Source organism: Condylura cristata, unplaced genomic scaffold, assembly GCF_000260355.1.
Source record: "Condylura cristata isolate star-nosed mole 26May11 unplaced genomic scaffold, ConCri1.0 scaffold00006, whole genome shotgun sequence".
Classification (NCBI taxonomy): Eukaryota; Metazoa; Chordata; class Mammalia; order Eulipotyphla; family Talpidae; genus Condylura; species Condylura cristata.
Genome location: NW_004567107.1, coordinates 51,522,089 through 51,548,342, shown reverse-complemented (window position 1 = coordinate 51,548,342; position 26,254 = coordinate 51,522,089). Strand labels below are relative to the sequence as shown.

The 26,254-nt window shown below is 36.6% G+C and overlaps 1 protein-coding gene across 3 annotated transcripts in view; it reads left to right on the top strand.

Moving 5' to 3' along the window:
• Positions 1–26,254, top strand: part of BNC2 (basonuclin 2) — a 395,304-nt gene that overhangs the window by 212,293 nt on the left and 156,757 nt on the right. The gene's annotated exons all lie outside the window — the stretch shown is intronic.

Genomic DNA, 26,254 nt, shown 5'->3' with positions numbered 1-26,254 from the left:
GGGATCTGTTACTCTTAATACAGTAATCATATTTAGTTTACCTTATCACTAGGCAGATATTCAGATTTTATGTGACTAATGGCAACTGTATTTGGAACAATTGGAAAGTAATTGAAGGTGATAATGATACCCTCAAATAAAAAAGTCTTAAGTGGTGGCGAACACAAAACGAGGTCATAACCCAATATAGAAGAATAAGCTTTGAAGGAAAGTACATTGGCATCTACAAAAAAAGGTGATATTTCTGTATCCATTCTATACTTCTGTTTTTCTATATCTAGTAGGCATGGTGGATATGGACTAAGGTTATCATTTATGTAAATTGTAGAGCCTTGTTGTGATACAAACTCTGTTTTGGGAAAAATGTTAGTCACCTATGTTAGCTGATAAACATACCAGAAAAATTAGTATATTTAATAAATAATGTCAGCACATGTAAATGGCTTGTGTCCCCCAATTGTGTCTTATAGTAGGCCAGAGTTTAGCAAGTGATTAAAAGAGTTTTACTGTATTTGATAACTGTTGAAATTCTGGCTTCTGTCATTGAGTTGGGGATACATTTCTGGCAATGCAGAATAGGTTGAATGGACAATTTTTTTGAAATTTGCATTTAAGTGTTTTCTTTCTTGGATCGGTCTTAGTGTAGACATCATACAAATACCGTTGGTAAACTGATGTTTATTTGATCTGTACAGGAATCATTTTGATGATGATGGTATGTGCCATACCATATTTCAGAATCCTTTAATATTAGTAAGCAGATAAAAATAATGAAGATGAAAAATATTCTAGAAAATAGTGACAGTCATACAAAACTTTTGATTGCTTTTAGTTGGGAATAAACCATCAAAACACTGGATTAGAAATAACTGCAAAGTATATCATAGCAGTACCAAAAAAGTGTTTTTGGAGGTAGCTGCTGGCTGTGGGACATTCACAGTTTAAAAAAAAAAAATTAAGGTAGGCTTTTTTTGAGTAGAAAATAAAGTATGATTTCAGTTATCTTAACATTAGGCTTCAGCGTAGCCATAAATAAGCCAAAATAATAGGACTTTCATCTTTGTCTCTCTAGTTAAGGCTCAGTAATACTTTCACTTGTTTCACTTGTTTGCCCTTGTTCATTCATGTACAGAAACAGAACCAGAACCCTAGTCTCCCAGTTTGGTTCTTTGGTACAAGGCCATTGTATTTCAGTAAATAGAGAGTTTTGTCTTTTCTCCTTAGACATCTAAACAATGGCAATAATCTATAACTAACTGCTATTCGCTATGTTGCAGAGGCAAATTGCGCAGAAAATTATGGATAATTTTAAAAAGATGAAATACAGGTGGCTCATCTAAAACAGACTCCAATTAAAACCACATTGTATTAAATAGAGCCTGTTTTAGATAGACTCCTCTTCATGCTAAATATGAATGAAGCAACAATTTTAGATATAATGGCTGGTATCTGGATTTTAATATGATCAGTTCTCATGCTTCAGGGCCCAGATATTACCAGCTGGTATTAAGAAACTCTGCCCTCTTATAAAACTTGATTATATTGTTTTCCCCAAGGGTATTATGCTAGGAATTGAGAAAGTGGCTTTTATGGGGTATAGACTTTAGTATAAAAGTTGGTGCTAAAATTTGACTGGTGTCAACATTCGCATACCATGTTTTATCTGATATCTTATGACTTAAATACATGGAATAAGGCTCAGAGGTTGTGTCTCAGCACACGACACAGCAACAAGTCCCAATTATAATGGGTAAACTAAGCTATGGTCTAGACCTAGTGTGTACTGTCTGTGTTGAGGCTCGTATGAGATGGCTATTCCTGTTACTTTATCAAGAGAATATTTTAAAGGTTTGGTTGATCAAATATATCATATCTGCAACTAGCAATGCCTTGACATTGTTCTCTTCATTTATGAGTTCATCAGCTAGGCAAGAGATGACAAATAATAATTAGAAGATAGTATGCTTATCTATGTGTGTATTCTTTTTATCTTAATCTTTCTCTGTTGTCAAGCCATGCCGTTTTTACTTGGGAAGAAATTTTTACCCGGTAAGGGCTGTTTATTTCAGTTTTCACTATCTAAAACAGTGCCTAGCACATTCAAGGTGTTCAGAACATAGTAGATGCATTTTGAAATAAAAAGATAAAAGAAAGGTACAATTAGTATACCACCCCCACCCCATAGTGGCATGGGTAGTCCTAACTCGTGTGGCGAATGGAGCTATGGAACTTGAGCAGTTCATCCTGTCTAATTAGTTGAAGGGAAACTTAGAAGTTCTTTAAAGGGACAGGAAGATCCTCTTTGATTGCTTTTCCAGTCTCCATTCATGTCTCTTCTTGCCTTAACCTTGCTCCAGCAACATGGGCCAGCTTGTAGTTCTCTGCAGATCCCATGCTGATTCCCTTTCTTGAGTGCTCTCCCATGCCCCCACTCATTCCTTATAGTTCTTTAACCTTTTCTCCCTCTTCCTGTCCTCTTAACTGTAGAAACCTCACTTCGATTATTAATGCATTCTCATGTTGTCCCTCTTCTTCCCTATTCCTAACCATACCTTGTTGGCTACATATTTTTAAGCTTCATTAACTTTACACTTTTCTGGATTTGTTTCAAAGGCATAAATGAGTTAGTGTCCTTCCTGTTTATCTAGAATTTTTCTGATTTCTACACATGTAGATAGAAAATATGTTAAAATTATTTATACTTGCTGCTGCATATGTTTTTTTTTTTTCTAAAGATTTATTTATTTATTCATACAGAACTGGGGTACAGGCCAGAGGCTCAGGGGCGGTGAGAGGCTTCACCAGAGACAGAGTGGGGAGCAGAACAGGCAGATCGACGAAGTACACTGCTGAGGGGAGCAGCGGGCGGGTCAGGAGAGGTCTGGCTCGCCATGTGATCTCCTCCGGGGCAGGCGGCAGGCGGGAATCGAACTCATGCGGAAGTGGCTTCAGATTCTCAGTGCTGTGCTTTAACCCGCTGCGCCACCAGGGAGGGCCTGCATATGTTTTTTGATGTAATGAAACACATAGTTGCTTCTCTGTGTTTTTCAGATTTGAATCTGAGCATAATGCTAATTCACAGTAATTGGTCAATAACTATTTGCCAAATGAATGTCTTTATCTGACTTCTTAGGAATCACAGAATAAAAAAGTTGGACTGTTTCGTCAACACTAAATCCTCTGGATTATGGAGTATGATTCTAAGTCCTTCATTACAAGCTGTGTGATTGTTAATCTACTTATCTTCCATATTTCAGCTTGGATAGCATGTTTTACAGATTTGCTCTCCTGCATTGATCCTAGTATATATAGTATCACATAGTACCAAGGCCCCTGGATTGTGTTCTGCAGGGCAATTGGCTGTATTTGGGGATAAAGGAATGGTGTTTTAGTGGTGAGCATGGGGCTTTTATTTTAAGGGAGTGCTTTGGCAATTAGAACTGCTATTATTTTTATTAGATAGGTAAGTATTTAGATCTATGGTTCATTAACTTTTTAATGTTTGAATTAAAGGCTAGTTTGTAGCTCAAATTATAAAAATAGAGTATTAGGAAAGTCGAGGGCACAGGTAAATTCAATATACTTGTCTTTGGATTTCACAAATGCATACATACATACATACATACATACATACATGCACAAATACAGTTTTAAATGAATTAAAAATTTTTCCTGATTTTTGAGGAAAATGGTACATTTTTCATGGTATTGAAGTTTTATCACTTAATATAAGCTACTAGTGAAAACCAGAAATCTATGTATTAGATTTTTTAATAATCAAATTTGCCACACTGAAGGGGGAAGGGAATACCAGTATTTATTTTTGTTATAAATAATTTATACAAAGTAAGTCAAATTTAGACAATGAATTTTTACAGCAGTTAAACCATTGCTCATAGTCCTTTCCAAACCAATTTTTCTCTTAATTCATTTTTAAAAGGTATCATGTCGTATATACTGCTTATGTGGTGCTTTTTGATTATCAATATATTTAACTCTTCTGTCTTAAATTGATTACTGTGAGTTTTAATAATTTCTTTGTAAATTTACATAATTTTGACTCAACTGTATTTCTTGATAGGTTTCACTATCCAGTTTCATAATCCAGTTTTTAACGTTTGCTTTTTAGGCCAGCCTTTCTTACTAGTCACTGTTTCTGCAAAATATGCCATTTCTGTGTCAGTCTATGATTTTTCAAATCTATTTCAGTGAGTATTTGAAGTTTTATTGTTCTTGACTGAAGCACACATTCCTCATTTGCTATTTTCTTGTTACAATGATGCTCTTTCCTGTTTGACTCAGTCCATCTATATGGATAGATATGACTTTGGACTCACACTGAACATTTGCTTATGAACAATCCAAACCTTATCCCTAGAACGAACACGCGTGCGCGCGCGCGCGCACACACACACACACACACACACACACACTTTATTTAGGAGTCACTTGACCTTTGGAGCTAAGGTTTTCTCTATTAACGTGGTGAATGTTCTGCCCATTCTCTAATTGTTGCATTGATGATTGCCTCATGGAAACAAAAATTTTCCTTAAAACTATGGTATAAACAGTAAGAAAATATGTGCTATTAATGTGACTTCTGGAGTAGATTGTTGCTGAATGTGGCAACTTTACAGTTTTAGCATAATGTGTTTTGCCAAACTAGCTGGTAAAGGCACACATGAAAAGTAAACCTTCCCTGTTAGTCCTTACCTGTGATGTCTCTCAAACTCCTACAAAAAGTAATTCTCTCATATTCTTGTCCTGATTGAGACTTGGGAAGAAACAAGTGTGACATCACTGGGTATTTTTCTCAAAGCAGGCCTGCAATGGTACTTAGGTGCCACATAAAAGATACTGTTCACTTACTTGGTGAAATTTTATTTAGAGCTGTTGCCTTTACACAGAATAAAGGATAAAAACACCCTACTATTTCTACTTATGTTTCTAGACTAATGCTGCTGGACCTCTTTTCCTTTTTAACAGTTAATATTTATCTATTTGAATGTTCTTTCACAGGAAAAGAGCATTTGTTTAAAACTATCTAGGGCCTGCCAGGGAATTTTCTTGAGAATGCTCTGTGGTTACAGATGAAGATTATTATTGTACAGATGACAACTTAAAAGTTTTTGTAGTACTGGTGGCATGAGTTGATAATCTGTGATTGGCTCTGTTTGTATATACCCACAAATGCACACACACTAGCAGTTTTTGGCCTGGCTGTCAGTAGCTGCATCTTGCCCTTTCTCTTCCCTTGGCTACGTGAGCATGCACAGTCTTAGTCTAAGCATGTCCCAGAGGACACAAATGGGAAGGTGGGTGTGGAAAAGAGGTGTATGCCTTTCATAGTCCTCTTGTCCTCTTGTCAAGTGACAACGCTTTGAAAACTTACGTGTTTGAATTTGTCAATAACTCTGTAACTTCTGAAACTTTCTCTAAACAAGATGGCTGGCACATTCTGGGGACAGAGCAGAGACACAGAACAGAGACAAAGCCTCCCTGAGAAGGCAGACACACTTATATTGCTTGTGGTTTTTCAATACAGCTGCTTTCAGATGGGCCGGCTTGTTCTACGCTGGTTCCCCTGCCAAAGCGAGACTGTCACACAGCTGGTAGTACTTACTGTACTTGCGGGAAAGTATGTGATTCATTAGTTGGAACCGTATGTTTTTCACCAGTTCTGGTCATGTTTTTGTTAGGATGTGGTAAAAACATAAGCAGGGGGTGAAGGGACAATGGAAGCATGTGACTTGTTAAGGATTGGCCCCAACCCATTATTTGCTAAATTGTACACCATAAAATGTCCTCTGTACCTCATAAGACAAATGACTTAATTTTTCATTCCTCAGTTGAGGTCATTTAGTCATAAGTAGTAAAAATTATCAACACTGAGCTCTTTTTCTTTTCTGTAAAGTATTATGATCCATTTAAACCCCAAATTACAATATGAAGAGAAGTCATGCAAGTAAAAGACATTAATTTGCTGAAAAGTGCCCATGACGGGTGAAGAACTTTAACTGGAGTGAACTCTTGCTACTGATAAAATATGAGGATGGTATTACAGATAATAAGAAACACTTCCAGCATTACAGGGTGTGAGGAGAACAATAAATGGGAGTCCCTTTGTCTATACATGGTCAAACAAACTGAAGTTGGGTGGCTGGAGGGACTCTTCTTTGTCTTAATTTGGTGTTATTAATTGGTTTGCCTCCCAAGATCTGAAATGGTCAGTCTTGGTATCACACAGAACCGTTGATGTGAGCCACACTGAATATTGGCCTGTGATCAGGTAGTTTTTGAGTTTGTGAATATTTTGCTATCTCAAAGACCTAACCATATTCTCTGAAAAATGAATGTGGTCTCTTCTCTGTTGTGTCTCTTTCCATGGGTATTTGCTTTTCACTACTGATGCCTTTCCTTTGTGCTCCCCATAACCTACTGTTGTGATATGTGACATTCTTGAAGTCTCTTTGGGAAAAATATTGGTGGATTAGGCCTCTACACCCGACTCTGTTTTCAGCGGTTCCTTTTTAAAAGAGTTCTGCACCATTCATGCCTCACTACATATACTCCTGCAGTTGCTGGACTCTGCAGAATTAGAACCAGGTCTGTCTCTGACAATTAGCTCAACTGGCTGCAGCATAAATAAAGGAATGCGCTCAGGGGCTGTAGTCTGTGACACGGTTTAACAGAGCGTAAAAAGGTGCATCTGTTCCATGCCCACATTCAGTCGCCTCACTGTCACCAGGAAATATCGACACAGAGACATGCCCGTGCTGTTGAGTAAACAAGCCGCAGGTATTAAATTAAACAGGCTCTGAGTGTGCAAACGTGCTGTTTTATTAAAAGCCCTGCTATCTTTCCTTACTGCTGGGTCACAAGAAATCACTAGATTATCTATTAAGATGACTCATGGTACAAAACACTTCAACACTCACTCTCTCTTCCAGAAAATACCAGAGACCTTTGACAGCTAGACTTGGGGTGGGGGAGAAAAAATGGAAGGAAGGGTATATATTTGTGTTTACCTTTCCCAGTTAACAGACTGAGTAAGAAGGCAGTGAATATGGTGTTAACGTAGACCCAAGTTTTAATTTTAATTTGCATTATGAAATCTAGTATCAAATGGTAGCCAGATTTTTGGTTTTGTTTTTCTTGCTTTTCTCACCTTTGTCATGGCTGCTACTTGACTTGAGATTTGAAATAATGGGGTAGCCATGTGATGAAAGTTTTCACTATATGCCTATGTTGTGTAGACAACAGATGTTGTGCAATATACTTACAGGTAATGGGATTTTAGTGTTGTGTTCTTTAGACATTTTTTCGTTGATTCAATCTTTCTAGTGGGGAAACACATTTGAAAATTTTTGCTTTCCTTTTGCAATGTGATGATTTTTAAAGTTTGTTTTCTTTCCACCTTCAGGAATGGTTTACAGAAGTGTTAGCTATAGTTGCATTGACATGTTGATATGTTATTCATTTTCATGGTCTTAGAATCTTTTTTTTGACAGACTGTTTAGGACTGTAGGTAATTTGCATAATATATGTTTGTACAAAAAAACCTTAATTTCAAAAATTTTCCTGTCCCTCTCCTGCTTGTGTTTATTTTTAGGGACCCAAGTAGCTCCTTACCCATTAGCAGATGATGTAATGCTGTACAACTTGACTTAAAATGATTCCAGTTGGTGATACTTGAATGTGAAGGTGTGATGTATTCAGTGCTGTATTTGAAGTGATCACCTTGGAAATATCTCTCCTGATTATAGAGGCTCTTTGGTTAGATCTCATAGCCACACCCGCACACCTCTTTTCAGACCCATCTTTTATTGCTAACTCTCTTTATATAATGACATCTGGGTGGAGGGGTAAAATGCAAAGGGAATGAGAGGATAGAAGAATCACCCTTTCTTGTTTGCTTAGAAGGAGAGGGTTGGACTGGAAAGCATTTTACTATCTGGACAATGGTGATGCCTCAGAATCTCTTTATCTTTCTAACATCTTTGCTGTATGAAGTTTAATAAGCCAGCTGTGCATTTTTTCCCCAATGCCAGTGAATTACATTTTTCATTTGCTTTCCACCCCCTTTGCTGAGTTTTCACTCCCTATTTCCTTATTTCAAACCCCCCCATTTTTCTTTTTCTTTTCTTTTCCTTTTTTTTTTTTTTTATCATCTCAGGGGAGTTCCCTGAGTAGCAAGACTGAAAAAGATCCGAGGTTTATGTTAGAAGAAATTAAGGTTAATGATCATTGGCTCATTTTCATATTCTGTGGGTGTGGATGGAGGAGTAATCAGTGCAGGTGGCCCTGCCAGTTGGGAGTTTTTCTTTGTCATCAAGAAAATAAGGAGAGTGCGGGGATTGAATTACCACAACTATTTCAGGACTAAACATATTTCATTTCCCGATCGGGTCTGGTTTAAGGACACAAAGCTGACATTAATTTTATCCAAAGAAAGCACAGCAATTTTTCCCCTTGTTTTATAATTTGACTGAATGCATAGGGTGGATGCATGTTCAAATTTAATTCTAGTATAATCTTACAAATAATACTCTGAAAAGCAAAGGAGTTCTGATTCAGTTTGACAGTTTATGTTTCTGTGCCCAATTACCACTTAGTTGTTGAATGTTAAAGAGCTGCTTTCTCAAATATGCTCTTGTACTGCACCGATTGTCTTCCCAGCTGCCTGCTATTATATGTGAGTTGCTCCTTTCTGACTCTGTAAAGGATGTACCCGTTGAAGGGAGTTATGTTTAGCAAAGGAAGTAGGGGATTTGGTTAGGAAGTGCTTGCTGGCCTTGAAAAACTATCTTATGTGCATTTTAATTTTAGTCTCATAGAGACCATTCTTTAAAGAAGTATTTGTTGAATTTAAAGGAAAAGAAAAACTAACATGATCAAGCAAACTAGGGAAATAATCATAACTTTATTTATGGAACAATTCCTTAAAGTATTAACGTGTTTGTAATGTCACTAATGTAACTTTCTATGCGTGAGGGGTTCTCATTCAAAACATGGAAGAGGAAGATTTAAAAGTTGACCAGACAAAATAAAAATCATTGAGGAAGAGTGTCAACACTAACCGTGCCTGGTAGATTTTGCTTAGCAAAATGCAGCAGGCAGCTTTAGTGATATGATGTGTTTTTAAAAGCACAAGGTTTATTTGGCTGTTATAGTGTGAGTATAATATTAATAACATTAATATTAAATTAACTTTTATGTTGTGTGTGCACTTTTTCTTGACAACCCCATGCAACACCTTTATAATCACACATTTCTTTGTGCATATGTCTAGCTCCATTGTCATAGTAAGCATTTATGTAACTGTAGAAGCTACAAAATATTTGGTCTAGTCAGATAGTTATGCTGTTCTACATCAAGCAAATAAAGGTGTTTTTTTTTTCCTTTTTAAACATGATTATCTTTTTTTTAAAAAGAGTTTTATTTATTTATACATGCAAGAACTGGGGTATAGGCCAGTGATGTGGAGTTTGGGAGGATTCACCGGAGACAGGGTGGAGAGTAGAACAGGCTAATCTACTGAAATATACTGCTGAGGGGAGCAGCAGGCAAAACAGAAGAGGTCTGCTGTGCCAGTGGGCTAGCTCCCAGGCCAGGGATGGAACTCTTGCTGTAGTAGCTGGTGATTAACTTAGCGCTGAGGCTTTAATCCTGGTACAACCAGGGAGGCCCAGATTTTGGTTTTGATAACCCTATGACATGAATCTGCATTCAACTGAACACTCAATTGTATTCCCATTATCATGAATACTTTGCATTATTTATAACAACAGAAGAGAGCATCCCTAAACACCTGGAAATAATGTTTTCATGGCTTCCAGTAGCTCTTCTCCCTGTGAAAAAATAAGTTTTGTTTTAAATTTATTTTTAAACACAGTAATTAAGAGTTTTAAGTAGCATTTTAAAATATTTAAGGTAATTTGATATATCTTAAGCATTTCTCAGCTAGGCTAATAAAGCTTAATACTGAATGGAATGATCTATGAAATTCTTAAGAGCTCCAAGTTCAGAATTTTGGTAAATCATGTTGTTTTAGTAAACATTAAACACAGGTACAAAAATAAATCCAGTAAACTATTTTCTTAAAACAAACAAACAAACTTAAATGCCCAAACACACTAGACAACCTTTTATTTTTTTAAACTGTTTTCTGCTTTACTTTTCATGGAATCCTTTTCATCCTATCTAGTAGTGATAGAGCTCAAAACTGGCCTTGCTTTTGCTATTTTTTTAAAGGCTTTTGGTAAAATTCATTCAAATTAGGACATACATATATTTGACTCTGAATTAATTTATCTTCATTTAATTAATATTTATCTGTTATGCATAAGGGTATAATACTGAAGTGAATAACAATGTTTTACTTGCATGAACATTGGCCCTTGGAAATCATCTAAACATTCAGGCCAAAGGCTGAACATTAGAACTGTATTGTGAAATGCTTTACAGTGTGCAGTTGCTGCAGACGTTTGTATGGTTTTCTCAGTAGACTCCTTGGCCACACCAGCGACCCTGTCACTTGGATTTCCTCAGCAGCAGTCTTTCCTTTGATCTTTGGTTTCTTCCAAAAGCTCCCAGGTTTCCTGCTTTCCTCCAGTTGGACACACAGCCTATGACAGAATTCTTTGAAAGCTCATTTCTGCTAGCTATATGTTAGAATTGTAAGTTCATCATGTTAGGAAGTAACTAAGTCTGGTATAATATGCTCTTTCCCACAGGTTGGGGACTTCCTCCTGAGTCTTATGCTATGTGCTTTGAATTTGTTATGACCTGACAACTTTGTCTCATTTATTGCAATATGTCCTATGCCCTGTGTGTGTGCATGTAGAAGAGTATGTTTTGTACGTGCTTTTTATGTACACAATAACATACTCAAGGAGGCTTTCTGTGAGACAGAAGGTGCGGCTTAGTTTCACCATCATTTCGTGAAAATACATACAGTAAACAGATACTGAATGTCTGTTCTGAATTTAATCTCCTCTTTTCCATTTCCTTTCTCTGACTTAGGCAGCAAACTGATCCAGATCTTTAACCTAACCTCTAAAATGTAATGTTTATTCCTATCAAGGAATTTAAGAGAATAAAGTTGCTTATAATTCCTTAATGGTAAAGAAATAATAGCGTGTAATTAAGTATTTAATTTGTCACTGAAATTGTTATTCTTCAGATGCTTTATTCTTAGCTCTGTTACAATCACATAACACTGACAGTTAGTACAAGTTGTGGGAGCAACAACAGGCTCCTAAAATATCCTCTCCTGGGCCTGGCCACCCAAGAGCGGTGTAAGGAGGTGTTTTATGAATTATCACTAAGTTAGTACTAACTGATACTATCTATATAGCTATTTCTTTAAAAATTGTGCCTCCAAGAGGGATCAACCACACCTTATAATTTAAGATATACTCCCTCTGATTTAATGAAGAAACCACTAAAGCTTCTTGAGGATTTTGTAGCATATATTTGCTTTGGTAACCTTCTTATCAAAAGAATTGTATTGAATTGTACCTGTGATGGTAGTCAGTTTGAATTCACCAAGTAAGCAACCCAGATCATTGTCAGTAAGTACCATATCCTTTCTGAGCAAAGATGTTCTTTATTTTATGTATCATCTTGAATTATTAGTCACTGATGTGACTCATAAGATTGAGTTTGCCTATTATATTAATTAAAAATATTATGCAGATCTTCCTGAAAAACTTTTAGAAAGTCATCAGATGGAACTGTAGGTTTTTAAATTAATTGAATAATTAATAAAATCTTTTCCTATTGTTTGTTCTTCACTGCTTCTTTGGAGCAGGTCCAAATGAAAATGGACCATGCATTTTAGGAATGAACATCACAAAATAGCTAAATAAAATGTTAGAATTTTTAGAGCTACAACATTTTGAATATATAACCTTGATTTCTGTATCTCACATTTGAAAATAATAAGGATCTGAAAGTTATGAAAGAAATCCATGGTCAAATCACCAACAACAGACAGAAATGGAAAAGAGTCTCAGTGTTTGGACTAGCTTTGTACAGAAAAATATGTGCAGTATTATATATAAGTATAATTTTTCTAGTAGTTACATCACGAAAGTTAAAAGTAACTGGTAAAGTTGATTTTAATAATAAATATTATTTGACCCAATACAAAAACACATAATTTACATATAGAATAATGCTAAAATATGTAACGAATAATAATATTTAAAGAGCTGTTTTATTTTCATGTTTTCATACTGACTCTTCTAAGTGCTCTGTTTTATACTCAGCGTGTAAAAGCATCTCAGTTTGAACTAACCACATTTCAAGTGCTCGGTAACCACTTAGGCCTAGCAGCTACTATGTTAGAAAGCACAGTTTAGATACCAATCTGATTTTCTTTCCATCATAGTAGTGCAGTAGCTTTTAAAGATTAACTCAGATTTTTAAAATCCCTGTAGGGTTAATTTAGGAGAGCTTGTGGCTTTTATATACAAGTGAAAAACTAATTGAAACTTGGGGTAACAACTCTTTGATAAAAGATTGTTAGGAATCATCTTTCTGATCAGCATTTTTTGATTCCTTGGGAAATGCTCAGTAATACCTCAAACAAGTAAATATTTTCAAGTTAGCTGTTGACTTTGTTCCCTCCTTGCACTACCCCCTGTGAAGTCATACTGTCTCAGTTTGCAAACCACAGACACATTACAGGCAGTGTTGTGGGAGAAGAGAATGTCTCCTCTCCGTTTCTCCTCTTGGAGGTTGAAGGCAATCTAGCCTGGCGCTGCCCAGAGCTGAGGCTGTCCGCCATCTGTGTAAGGAATTCGTAATCCCAGACAAAAGAAATTGGCAAAGTCTTCCCTCTGTCTGTTCTCCAGATCCTCAAGATAGCCATAAAACACCTGGACAAAATCAGCAGGTGATGGCAAGGGAGAGAGAATGATCAGTCACAGGCGTTGTTGGAGCCTTTGAACATTACTTATGGCCTGGACATTGCTGTCACCAGGCACAGTTTGATCTTGGGTAAGTTTTCTGGAAGAGCTTCATTCCCTGGCTCTGTGACAACAGAAGTAGATAACACTGTGGATAGGGGAGAAAGGAGGGAAACCAAAGCTTCCCTGCCTTAAGGTATAGCAGTTCCAGGTGGTGCTACCTCCATGTGTGTAAAAACATCCTACAGAAATAAGTCATATCACCAGGTGCAGAAGAAAGTATGCTAGTTAGATCAGTATTCTTAAGCAAATCTGTTGGAGAAGTTAAAATATTTTCTCATTTACTTATAATAACTCAGTATTTGTTTTCAGAATGTAGTCACTTAACTTTTGTTCATATGCTATTACTTTTTACTGTATTCTAAAACCTGATTTTTGAATTTACACTGAGAAAAGACAGGTTAACCATGGGCTTTTGAAAAGGTTTTGTTGCAGTGATCTTACATGTCCACACACTTCCACAACTTGTACTCCTAGGACTTTTATATACATTTTATCTGAGTAAGGTATATCTAAAACTAAAACCCTCAAAAAAGCCACCTAAATTTATTTTTTCCTATGTCCTCATTCTATGTCACATGGCTTGCTTTCAGATCTTTGATAGTGTAGCTCCACAATTCAGTAGACTCTTAGATAACATTTGGCTATCTGGATATTTTATGATTGTTATATGTACTATATGAGTTGCATGGCGTGGAGTCTGGTAGGGAAAGAGCATTACAATAACAGACCAGACTAGGAATTTGGATATTTAAAAATGGCACTTTTAACAGCAAAAGCACTGAACAAAGACCTTTGTTGTACCTTTTCCATCACTAAATGGTGGTATTTAGCTTTGTTTGTTGTTGCCAGTTTTAAGGGTTATAGTTTAGCTATAATCTTTATTTCCAATGAAAAGAACAACCAAAGCAGAAACTGTACTATTTAATTCAGAATTATCCTTTCTCCGGCTCTGTCTACAAATGTAACTCTTTTTCATATAAATGGCGTCAAGCTTCATTGAATTTAGCTCTGTCTTGTTAAGTATATTAATGCTGTGTTCTGTCATTCATTACATGAGAATTAGTTGTCTATTACAAAGTGGGTTTTTTTTGTTTGGAGCCTGATCTTCATGAGAAGGCCACACGTGGCTTAGTTTACTGAGTGCATTGAATACTGGACTTGTTTGTGACTTGTGCACCACCCAATGCATCATGCAAAATGCTTTATTTTACCATTTGGGAGGCCCATCTAATTTTAAGTAAGAAAACCGAAACGAGTACTTATCACCTTCTTTATTTTAAAAAAAAAAAAAGCTTTCCCCTATGTACTTTGTCACATTTTTTAGTGATCTATACAGTCCTTAGAGTGTGTTACAGAAAGTGTTAATATCTTAGAGCAGCAGTAATAATAATCCTTTTACTCAGGGTAATCATGTGCTAATCCGCTGGTAAGTCAGAAGTATTAGATCATTTGAAATTCATTGTGTCAGCTCAGTTGAAATAACTGGTATGGTGCTATAAACATTTAGAGAAAGGGAGTCTTTGAACCCAAATAATAATGTCAAATAGTTTGTTAGTGTTACATGCTCATGTTTAAGGGTTTTATAAGCTCAACCCATGGACAAGAGCATTTCAGTTTACATCAGTGTGTAATATATTATTTTAAGTGAAGGTTTATTTTTATTTTGTTATTTGGGGAAAGTTACTTTTCCTCTGGCACTTATGCACTGAGTTTTTATGTTACAATTTTTACCCTGTAATCACAGGGAGTTTGGTGTGCCAGAGTTTTTTTTTTTTTAAGAAAATTATTTTAATTTTTCTAAACTGGGGGTGAATTTGCTCTTGCTTCCCTTTTTTCCTCTCCAAGTCTTAGATGAGTATTTATGGTATACATGCTTATTTTCTACATTTAAACTAGAAAGTTTTATGTCTTGTTTTTCCCCTTATTTCTCATTTCCTTTGAATTTTATAATTCACTTGAATTACTCTCTTCCCCTTTCTCTTTTTGAACCCCCAGTTGATCAGCCTTTTAAGATTCCTTGTTTTAAGGTTCTTTTTTAATTACTTCATTTTAAAAAATGTGGAAAATTGTTGCCAAATCAGTGTGGACGTTTTGGGTGATGGATCCGTTTCCTTTTGTCTTTCCTGCAGGTTAGTCGGTATTTCAAAGATAAGTTTATTCTTAAGAATTTCAGGTGTATGCCTCTACTTTTGTGAGGCCAGTGAGGTGTTAACTCTAGCAAATACAGTTTTGGAGCTGCACACATACCAACTGAATTAACCTGGTTTTGGAGAATGCTTAACTTAAATCAAAGCTCCTGTAGAAGGGAGGAAAACACATCTTTTTTTTTTTTTTTTCTTTTAAATCTCAATTTCTTCTTTTCTCAACCTTTGTCTTGGTTTGTAGTTTTAAAAACTTTGTAGATGCTCTAATCCTAAGGGCTTATTATGTGAAATTATCCTCCTCCTTTTGGGGATTAAAATTTACAGACCTTTCTTACTGACTGCTATCTATACGTAGGGAGGGATCACTGGACATTTTGCCAGCCCATTCTCAAGACCACTGCACGTTCCCCATGGCTTTCCTCCTTCTGTAGTATCCCATGAACAGACTTTTAAAGGAAAAAAGATCATTTCAAAGAAAGCTTCTCTATGCTATTACAGTTGAGCTGAAATCCTTGTTCAATAGCTCTAGAGCCTAAATTTAGCAAGAAAGAAGAGAAGTTGTTAAATGCAATTTGAACATTTTTAGGCATGCCCCAGCTCAGAGTAAGTCAGCCAGATGGTCTGGTTTAAATCACAGAGACATTGTGGCCAACCAGCAGACCCCAGCCGTTTCAGAGGTCACATGGCAGGGAGAGGTCAGTCATGACAGTCCCCAAGGCACTGGCCACACTGAGAGTGTAGCACTGTACTGAGTATGACCTCTGGGATTACTGATAGGATTGCTGCAAGCAAACCTTTCTAGAAGGGTGCATATTTTAGCATAGCTGGAAAGTTGTTTTTGGTCACTATAATATGATACTTACTTTAGAAACTCTAGGCATGGTGTTACTAGCATGACTGGGAAAGGGCAGCATGGCACCGTATCAAACAGCATGGACTCTGGAGCCAGGCTGCTGAGGTTTGAAACCATTGTATTAACTGCAGGGTATTAGGTGGATTATTCTGCCCCAAGTTCCTGATTTGTGAAATAAGGACAATACCTATTTTTCTCTATAGCTTAAGTATATTGTGAGGATTGAATGAAGGAAGTTACAGTACCTAAAGCAGAGGTAGAATATTACAAATATATGATGTATTTGAGTAATAAAATAAAACTGCTTCAGAGAACATTAGTGACACCTAGCCCTTGGAATCTAACCCTTTTTAAAGATTGAATTGTTATCGTTGTGTCTGCCACAAAGACTATATATGTGTGCTTTGTACTCAGGTGCTCCTGAGTATAACCTCACATTTCCCCCCACTTTCTCCACAGGTAAAATTAGAAGGTACTGACTCCACTGGGCTTTGTGGGCTCCCTTGGGTAAAAGTGCTGGCTGAGTGAACTCTAATGTAGATATATGACTGTTTTCATAATCCTTTCTATATTGCTTTGCTTTTCTTTCTTTGGGGGGTACACTTCCTTAAGAAAAATATAATGTCTCATAGAGTGATTTTTTTTAAAGATTTAATTATTTATGCATACAGAACTGGGTTACAGGCCAGAGGTACAAAGGTGGTGAGAGGATTCACCAGAGACAGAGTGGGGAGCAGAACAGTCAGGTTGACAAAGTACACTGTTGAGGGGAGTAGGGGAGACAGGAGAGGTCTGCTGTGTCATGTGGATGACCTCTGGGGCTGGGGATCGAACTCACACTGAGGCAGCTGTGGCTAGCTTACAGTGCTGCACTTTAACCCACTGCGCCACCAGGGAGGTCCATAGAATGATGGGATTTTTGTTTGTTTGTTTTGTTTTTAATTTATTTATGCCTACAGAAATGGGGTACAGCCAGAGATGCAGGGGTGGTGAGAGGATTCACCAGAAACAGAGTGGGGAGCAGAACAGGCAGATTGATGAAGTACACTGCTGAGGGGAGCAGCGGGTGAGCAGGAGAGGTCTGCCATGCCATGTGGGTCACCTCCTGGACAGGGATTGAACATGCACGGAAGCTGCCATGGCTCGGCTTAGCTTCGCAGTGGAGTGCTCCAACCCTCCAGCCCACCAGGGAGGGCCTAGAATGATGTTTTTTTTATTGAATTTTAAAATCAAAATTACTAACTTCCAATTTATATCTTATTAAAAAGCTACATCTGACTCTCAACTTTAGTTCAAAAGCAGGCATTTCTTTTTTTAATTCTTAATTTTTATTCATCCTCAAAACATCCAGATGAGTTATACATTCTTTTCCAGTAACAGGATAAGTGCCTCATTTTGACTGCAAGTCTAACATTAAAATAAACTTCAAGGCCCTCCCTGGTGGCGCAGCGGGTTAAAGCACTGCACTGAGAATCTAAAGCCGCTTCCGCATGAGTTCGATTCCCGCCTGCCCCGGAGGTGACCACATGGTGTGGCAGACCTCTCCTGACCCGCCCGCTGCTCCCGTCAGCAGTGTACTTCATTGATCTGCCTGTTCTGCTCCCCACTTTGTCTCTGGTGAAGCCTCTCACCACCCCTGCTCCTCTGGCCTGTACCCCAGTTCTGTATGTATAAATAAATAAATCTTTAAAAAAAAAAATAAACTTCAAGATACACCATAAAATTTAAATTTATCAGTGATCCCACATTAATTTTCATATTCCCAAATTCACTGTATGGTTGGAAAAACTACAGTTTTTCCAACACTGTGATTTAAGTTTTTCTCAATTATTAAAACTACAGTTTTTCCAACACTGTGATTTAAGTCTTTCTCAATTATTACCTGTTGTAATTCACATAAATGATGTTCATACTACTGCGGAAACTATTTATTGTATAGTTCTTCAAAGAAATAATATTTACACAAATGGCAGAGAGGACAGAATGCTTCTTCATATTGGGTGAGAGGGGAGGGGACATGTGAAATATGAAGGAATATATGAAACTCAAGGAAGAACCACTTAATTTGTGTGTGTGCCAAGAAGGACCTTTTCACCATAGTTTGGAAAGTATGTATTGGTCAAGGTTGCCAGATTGCCAACTTGGTTGGAGTTATCTTAATGTAATGTGGTTAGATATTGAACTATGACTATTGAACTTATTCATTTTAAATTCCTCTTTGTTTCGATTCCATTTTTTTTTCCCATTGAACAAGGAGACTTTAGTTATTTAATCTCTTTGTCTTAGTTTCCTTATCTGTAAAATGGAGATGATAATGGGATCTCTTGCTTGGTCATCTCGAAAATTAAATTCTTATACGTGAAGTATCTACGTGAGTAAAACATATTTAGCCTAGTGCCTGGAATTAAGCTTGAAAAATGATAACTATGATTAAGAGCTTTAGGAAGATATAAGGCAGAATGGTTAATTTACTTTCTTTAAGACATGTGAGCTATCTCACCATTCATTAATTTGTGGCAATAATTTGTGTTGTGTCCTCACTTTTTTTGCAAGCATTCACCTGATGCTCAGTAGCAAACATTTCCTGTCTAGAAACTGCAGGGTGTATCTAGAGAGTTTTTTTTTTTTTTTGCATGTGGGAAAGAAAATATATTTTTCAGCTACATAAATTTAGTTCTTCTTTGACAAACAGAGTGATGTGAAAGAGGGAGAAAATCTTAGAAACTGCTTTTAAATTTTGCCTGAAAACTCTAACCTCTCTTTTCCCTTTAACTTATTAAAACATTTATACTGGTTAAGTATTTGTTTTGGTAAGCTGGAAAGATTTCCATGTTTTGACCAATGTTAACTGTGTCTGCTAAAAAGTCCAAATATTGAAATCCCTGAGTATATGTGCCCCTTCGCAGTCAATAATTTTGTGTTTTCCCTTGAAATTTGTAAGTCAAGTTTAGCATGTTTAATTATGTTTTAATCATAAGCATTAATTTCTGATAATTTATAGGACATATTGTAATTTGAATTTAAGCATTAGTCCATTAGGTTTGATTCTGGAAGCCCATGAACTGGAAATATGGATTTATTTTCATTATCCTTGCCTTCTTTTAGGGCAATTTTCCATAAAGTGCTTCTCTTCCCTTTGTGACTATTAACTTTGTTTGAGTCAGATGACACTTGATGTCGTCTGGACAATTTAAAATATATAGTCTGTCTGGAATCCGAGACAGCTCAAAAAATGTTGCAGTCATACATGACATGTCTACATGACAGGCGTGTTTGGTCACCATTCCTTCTTGTTCATATGAGGCAACTGTCACATTCAGCTGTCGTAATTAGTAAGAACTGCTCACTTAAAGCAGAACTGGTAGTGGACTGTTCCAGTAGTATAGGGGAACCCAAACTATGGTGAGAGATCTAGAAGCCTCCCTCTTTTCATTTTTTTCATTGTCACTTCAATTAAAGATCAGGGAGACCACTTGAAAAGAATCCATGGAATTACAGAAACAGAAGTACTCAGTGATCTCCTTTATTTCCAGAAAAGAACTGTAGATGGTGTTTTTGTTATAAATACCTGGTTCTGAGAAGCCTGAGTAATAGTAGTGGAATGTTCCACACCCTGATTTTTGAAATCAGCCATTGCTGATTTTTTAATAATCTGTGACATTTGGGTTACTCTTCTTTTTAATTTTCTGTTTGCTGTTAACATTAAAATTCACTAGTGGACATTTTTGGGGGTTGCTTTAATACAACAGACCTTTTCCTGGCATTCATAGTTCAGCCTGAGCTTCACGACAGAGAGTTTGTAGATTTCTAATTATTTCTTTAATATAGTAATCTCCCTCCACACTCTACCTCTCCACCCACTGTGTGATGCATTTTAAAATTGGAAAAGTGCAGTAGATATATTTTTACTTAAAACTGGTATAATAGATTATGACTGTACTAATTATATTATTCGTATGTTTGGAAATTTTCAATGTTTCCTGCGGTTCACAAATTTAAAACAAAATTTAGTGACTAACATTTACTTTGGTTTAGTTTGTTTTCCAAACTACATTTATAACCTTACGTTCCTAGAAGTTTTCTCTTTTCCATAGCTCCAATGTTCTGTGAACAAGCGCTTGCCATCTTGCAGCCATTGACATTACTCATTTCATCTTCTTGGGTGATCTCTCCCCATCTTGGCTTGTTGAATTCTGTTTAATAGCTTTTTCATAATGCTGGCAGACTAGCACTGGGCTAAGTTTTGGGATGAAGGGACTATGCCAAGTAAAGCAAGACTTAGGCTCTGACCTGGAGGACCTTAGAGCCCAGTGCAGCTTGGAAGCCTGTCCATCTTCCACATCACTCCCTTCAGTAAGCCCTTTCTCATTACTTCAAAAGAAGTATTCTTTCTTCCCTGAACCCTAAAGTATTTTGTTTATGCCTCTCTTGCACATGGATCACATTCTACTTTACAGTATAGTTATGTGTGGTCAGGTTTATCTTCCTCTCAGTTATAAATTTCTCCAGGATACATTTATATTTGCAAGTCAGGGTTTAGGGGACTACTTTCTACATAGTAGGTGCTTGATAAATATTTAGTGAATTGACTGCATGACAGTAATTCTTGCAGAAATTTGGTGAAATAGAAATTCTTGCAAAGATTTGGTGAAGATTTTGTTGCTTTAATAGTGTGTACTTATTAAGCGTAGTTGAAAGAATTTCATTTTCAAATCCTGGTCTGTTGTAAGGAAAGGGGATAGAAATACAAACTGTAGTTTTGATATGAGAAAGGTGACTGGAGATGGGATAGGGGATGGTTCACTGTGTACAGTATTGCATCATGGGGCAGATAATTAATTTCAGGAAACAGTCTAATGAATATGAACACTTGGAAAATTAGTTGCCCATTCCATTAATTGTTTATTTGTGAATGAAAGGGGCTAGTCAGGCTGGACAGTTGCTTGGTTTCTGGAAATCGGTATACTAAACTATCTCCAGATGTGGGGAGAAAGAGCGACGTTCACATTTTATTGCATATAACACTTTGCACAATTCACAATTTGAGCTTGTTTTTTTTTTTTTTTGCTTCTGTTTTCTAGCACTTCATTTCATTTTAGTGTTAGATCCTTGTTCTCTTTTTCACCTCCTGCAAATGAACTATTAAAATAATTAAAAGGAAACATTTAGTAGTGTGTTTTTATTTAAGTTCTGTGGTCTAGAGGAAAGAAAGGTTATTAGTCTAGAGAAATAATTTTTCTTGCTTAAGCTATTATTTCTTTAGGAGATATTTATCTCTACATGTTCAAGATTTTGAGAATTAGATATTTAGTGAACAATAATGTTCATTCCTTTACTCTGCAGGTTGAACTTTTACAAATAATTACTATTATTTCAGAGAATTTGGTAAACATGCTTAGTAAAACTTGGAAGATAGGACTTTATAATGCTGTCTTTACAAATTATTAACTGGTTAAGTGCTCACAAACTATAGAGTTCCTTTACAGTGTGAAGTGAGTTTTTTCTACTTTGAAAATTTTTAGTCTTTATGCAGTGATTTAAACATTAATCCTGGGAAAAGTTAGTTGTGTTATTCCTTGTCTCCCTTGTCTCCCCTGCAACATGTATCCCCAAATCCCTTCTCAGGAGCCATGGGAACTTAGATTTTGTAGGCTAACCAGTCAAAAATAACATCAGATTGGTGTCCAGAGTTGGATTTTTTAAGTGTCATTTAAAAATGGCATTTGTGCCACAATTCATTTTACAGTTATTATCCAGATAATTCAAACTATTAGAAAAATCCTCTGGTGCCATAGGAAACACCATCAAGTGAATCTTCATTCAGGTTGTAGAGAAAACTCTGGCTAGACTCTTTAGTGACTAATTTAAAATATCTGGCAAGACGATTGATAGCGCCTTTCCTTTGTGTTGTGACAAATATATTTCGGCTGCAGTTTATTAACATAATTCAGCACAACCACAGACATATTGTACACATTAGAGCATAGAATTAGAACCATTTTTGTACATCACAGTCCTTCTTCGCTTGTACTTTTTTTTTTTTTTTTGACAAGGATCTGGATAATTGCTTCAACAAATGAACTGCTGTGTTCAGTCTGTTTCTATAATTTCATAAATTGTTTTCATGCTTAAACCAAGCAAGCTTTCACTGAGTTAATATAAAGAACCACAGTGTAATTACAGAAGCTGTATCATTAAAAAGTATGACAGAAATGGCAGTCTAACTGACAGCTACTTTCCCCTCGTCCTATCACAACAAATTAAATATCTCTTTTAGGTGCCAGCAAGAATCAGCTGTATATACATCATCTTGAAAATGGGTAGATATTCTGACCAATTATTTTAAGTATATGTGTGGTGTGCCCTGGAACAGTGCCATGCACTTCTGGCCTTCAAACTCTTGGAATCCTTGAACCTAGATGTATACAAAGGTGAAGATCAGAGTATATCCCTTTTTAAGCGCCGACAGAAACTTTCATTGATTCTACTTAAATTCTGTTGAGTAAATTACTCAAAAGATACCTGTCTCTCTTTAAGTTCATAGACCTATACAATCTTGATAAATTAAGTATTTATCATTTCTCATAGGACTCTTACCCCTTCAATCTCTTATCTATAGACTACTTTTTTCTTGTTACACATAAATTGTTGGGAACCTCAGATTCCTTCTGGGGATCTTTAGGAAAAAAGTGTTACTCATTGGCCATTCTTTTCAAGTTTTAGTGAATCTAATTATAGTTGTGCATCTGGCAGGCATGAAAACCATTAGTCAAGCAAAGAGGGCTCCCAAATGCCACTCCATGAGTGTAATTTAAAATGCTTCAGCATATCCTTCTTCAGTTGCATTACTAGGTACGTTTCCTTGTACTGTAATCCTTCTGGTTGTGGTTACATCGTGTGTTGAATCCTTTGCCACTCTCTCCCCAGACTCTCCCCCTCCTTCGCCATCACACTGAGTGATAGCTATATTATGTTGCTAGACCTTTCCTGAAGAATTGATGGATGCAGGTTGTGTTTACCCATAATATGCATGAAATATAAGGGATAAGATAGAGGTGACTCACCTTCTTAAGAGCTTATGATCCTTAGGAGGCAACTAAAACTACCAAGTGGAAAGCAGAGAACAATAAGAACAAAACAAACTTAAATCTGCTTTTACAAACTCTCAATACAGTCAAAACTGAGAACAGTAAGAGACAAGGATACTGGGAAGCAAAATAAAGGCAAACTAGAAGGAATGGCAGACAGGGGATTTAAGACATGGTGGAGAGATGGAGGAAAAGAAGGAATATTGACTGCACCTAACTTTCCAGGAGCCATATAGAAAATAATAGAATCATGCCTGTTGGAATTTCCTGGGTATAGTCTTGAAGTATAAATGCCCGAACAGCCTGTCCCCTTGTACTATGTACACTGACTACCTGCAACACAAGGAAGAAACAAAACAAAACTAAGGTTGAAGTTCAGTTTTATTCCTAGCAGCATTTGTAAATTAGTTTCTGTGTCTTCATAGGTAGCTTGTCTTGTAGTTGAGTTTCAGACTTCTTGTATGTTGAAACAGCTCCAGCTTATTTTCTTCTTTTCTTCTTTGGGGCCCACTTCAGCTCATCTCAATGAAACTTTGCTCTTTCTCCAGAAGATGGTGAAGGATACCTTCTCTGTGTATCATATCACCCTGCGTTCTTTTCTACTCTGAACTGTATGTTTACTCACCTGCAGGCTAAGTGTTTGAGGTCAGTCTGTCTTTACCTGCAGTTCCTGGCACAGATAGATACTCAAGAGAATATTTGTTGAACTAATGATTTTATTTCTGAGATTTTTACTTTGAAAGCTCTTTAGATGGATAGTGACTCTGAAGGGACCATGGGATGCCATTTTCCCTAGCCTCACCTGATCTGAGTAGACAACCCTTGTACTTCAAACAACCTTAAACCACCTGTCTTAAGCATCTTTCTTCCATAGGGCTAAGCACTGGTGAACCAAATCACAAGGTCTTGTTTCTATTGAGGAGACTAAATTTAGATTGGAAAGGTATATTTAGCAAGCCTAAATACACAGTAAGAACAAGTATAAAAACGTAGTGTTTGGGAGTCATTTATTATTTATATCAGAATTAGGTGCTTGAAATATTTTGTGTAATTTTAGGGTTAATACTCATAATAATGGTTTTCATTGATCATTTACTATGTGCCTGGCATGATGCAAGAGTCTTTAATCACACCTTCTCTAATGTATAAAACCCTGTGTAAAAAGTCATAGTACTCTGTTGCTGTAAATGAAAAATTGGGGGTGTGAGATCAATAACTTGTATAAGACCACACAGTAGATGGGAATACCCATAAGGAATCTTTCTCTGTTCTTGAAGAATGTAGGATCAGGGTATATTTTGTTTCCTGCAGGCTTCTCACCTTCTCTTGACTACTTTCCCCTGGTATGAGTTAGTTGCCTCAAATTTCTTGAAGTTTTGCTTAACCACAAACAGTGCTTTGTAGCTACTACTGGCAGGGTGACCACCCATCTGGCGTGGGGCATTTGGAAATCGGGGAGTAAATGATGGTCATAAGAAAAGTTGGGGTCCCAGGAATCCTGAATGACTGATTAAAAACTACTTACACACTAATCTTTCATAGGAGTCAAATTTCTTTTCCTTGTTATGTGTTTTTAAAAGCATCATTTTTTGTTAATTCATAAATTAGATCACTAGAGCTTGAAAATAGAATATTATGGCGCTTCCATCTGAAAATCTTAACTGCCTGGGAAGTGTAGGGGAACTTCTTCTCTTATTTAAGTAATTTTTTTAAAAAAACCTCGTCTGACAATGAAAGCATCTATATATAATATATATGAGCATATTAGGCTATGGCCAAGAAGGCTTATTAGTTTGTATTTTATTTTGACCAGATTATTAAGTTGGGATAGCTAAAAGTGCTATTTAGCTTTTTTTGGGGGGGGGTGGAGGTGGCGGGGGGCTTCCAAGTAGATTCCATAAGAACATAGTGAAATTGTTTGTTCACACCTAAGTGTAACCTTGGGAAAATTAGGCAGCGCTGCCCTGTGTGTGGACCTGAACCACCTACGAAGTTGGAGTGGCTATGAAGTTTACAAATATGTGAACTTCATCCTGTGTTCTTTAAAATGGTACTTTGCTGGCTGCCACTTCCTTTCCTTGACATTCCTTTATTATTATCTCTATCTCTCCTTGTTTTTATTATTTTTTTCTTTTCTCTGAGGTTGCATATAACTTCCCAAAGTCAGTGCCTTTTTAGAAAGTGAATACCTGTGTATTTCTCCCTCTAATTCATCCTTCACAATCTCTATAGACTGATCATTTTTTCAATATTATTATTTTTTAAAAGTGAGTCTCTTAATATTTTTTCAGTTGCTCAAACTTTTGTGTCTACATATATTTATATGCACTTTTCTAAATATAGTACTTTATAAAGAATTACTTCTCTTACTTAGGACCCAAAACTAGCTCATCACTGAAGTAGTAATCTCTTCCTTTGTGAGTGGTCTTTTAAGTGACTAGTTTTAAAAAAGAAAGTTCTTAAAAGGTTGGACTGACACCTCATTAAATGTAAGTGTATGAATGTACACTGAATTATAGCAATGCTTAGTTTCACAGTTCCAATCTCCACTGACACTGTAACACACAATCATTTCTTATTTTCTGAATCTCTCACTTGGAATTTTTTCTTGGTTACAAGAAAAAAGCTTTATTTTAAAACATTTTTAAAGTCAAATAAATAATGAGAAAATAGAAAGGCCATTGCACTTGTTACTTCATAATAGGCAATGGCATATAAGTAAAAGCTTCAAAACTTTGATGCAGTAACCCTGATGATTTAGAGCCCGAACAGGTACTGGACTTGCAGAAGTTAGGTCCTGGCTCCACATTTGGAATGTTAGGTAACAACTCTGTGTTTGGTTTCTTACCTATAAAGTAGAGATGAAGATAGGGGGTGTGATATCCTCTTACTAGGGTAACTGTCAGTGTTAAAGTGTGTAGAACAATGTTTGGTAAAAGTGTTTGGTAAACACATAAAAAGTTCAGATAACATACATAATATATAAGTAAGAACACATTCTTAAAAAACACTATCTTGGGGCCCTCCCTGGTGGCACAGCGGGTTAAAGCACAGCACTAAGAAGCTAAAGCCACTTCAACATGAGTTCGATCCCCGCCTGCCCCGCAGGTGACCACATGGCTGGCAGACCTCTCCTGACCCGCCCGCTGCTCCCCTCAGCAGTGTACTTCGTCGATCTGCCTGTTCTGC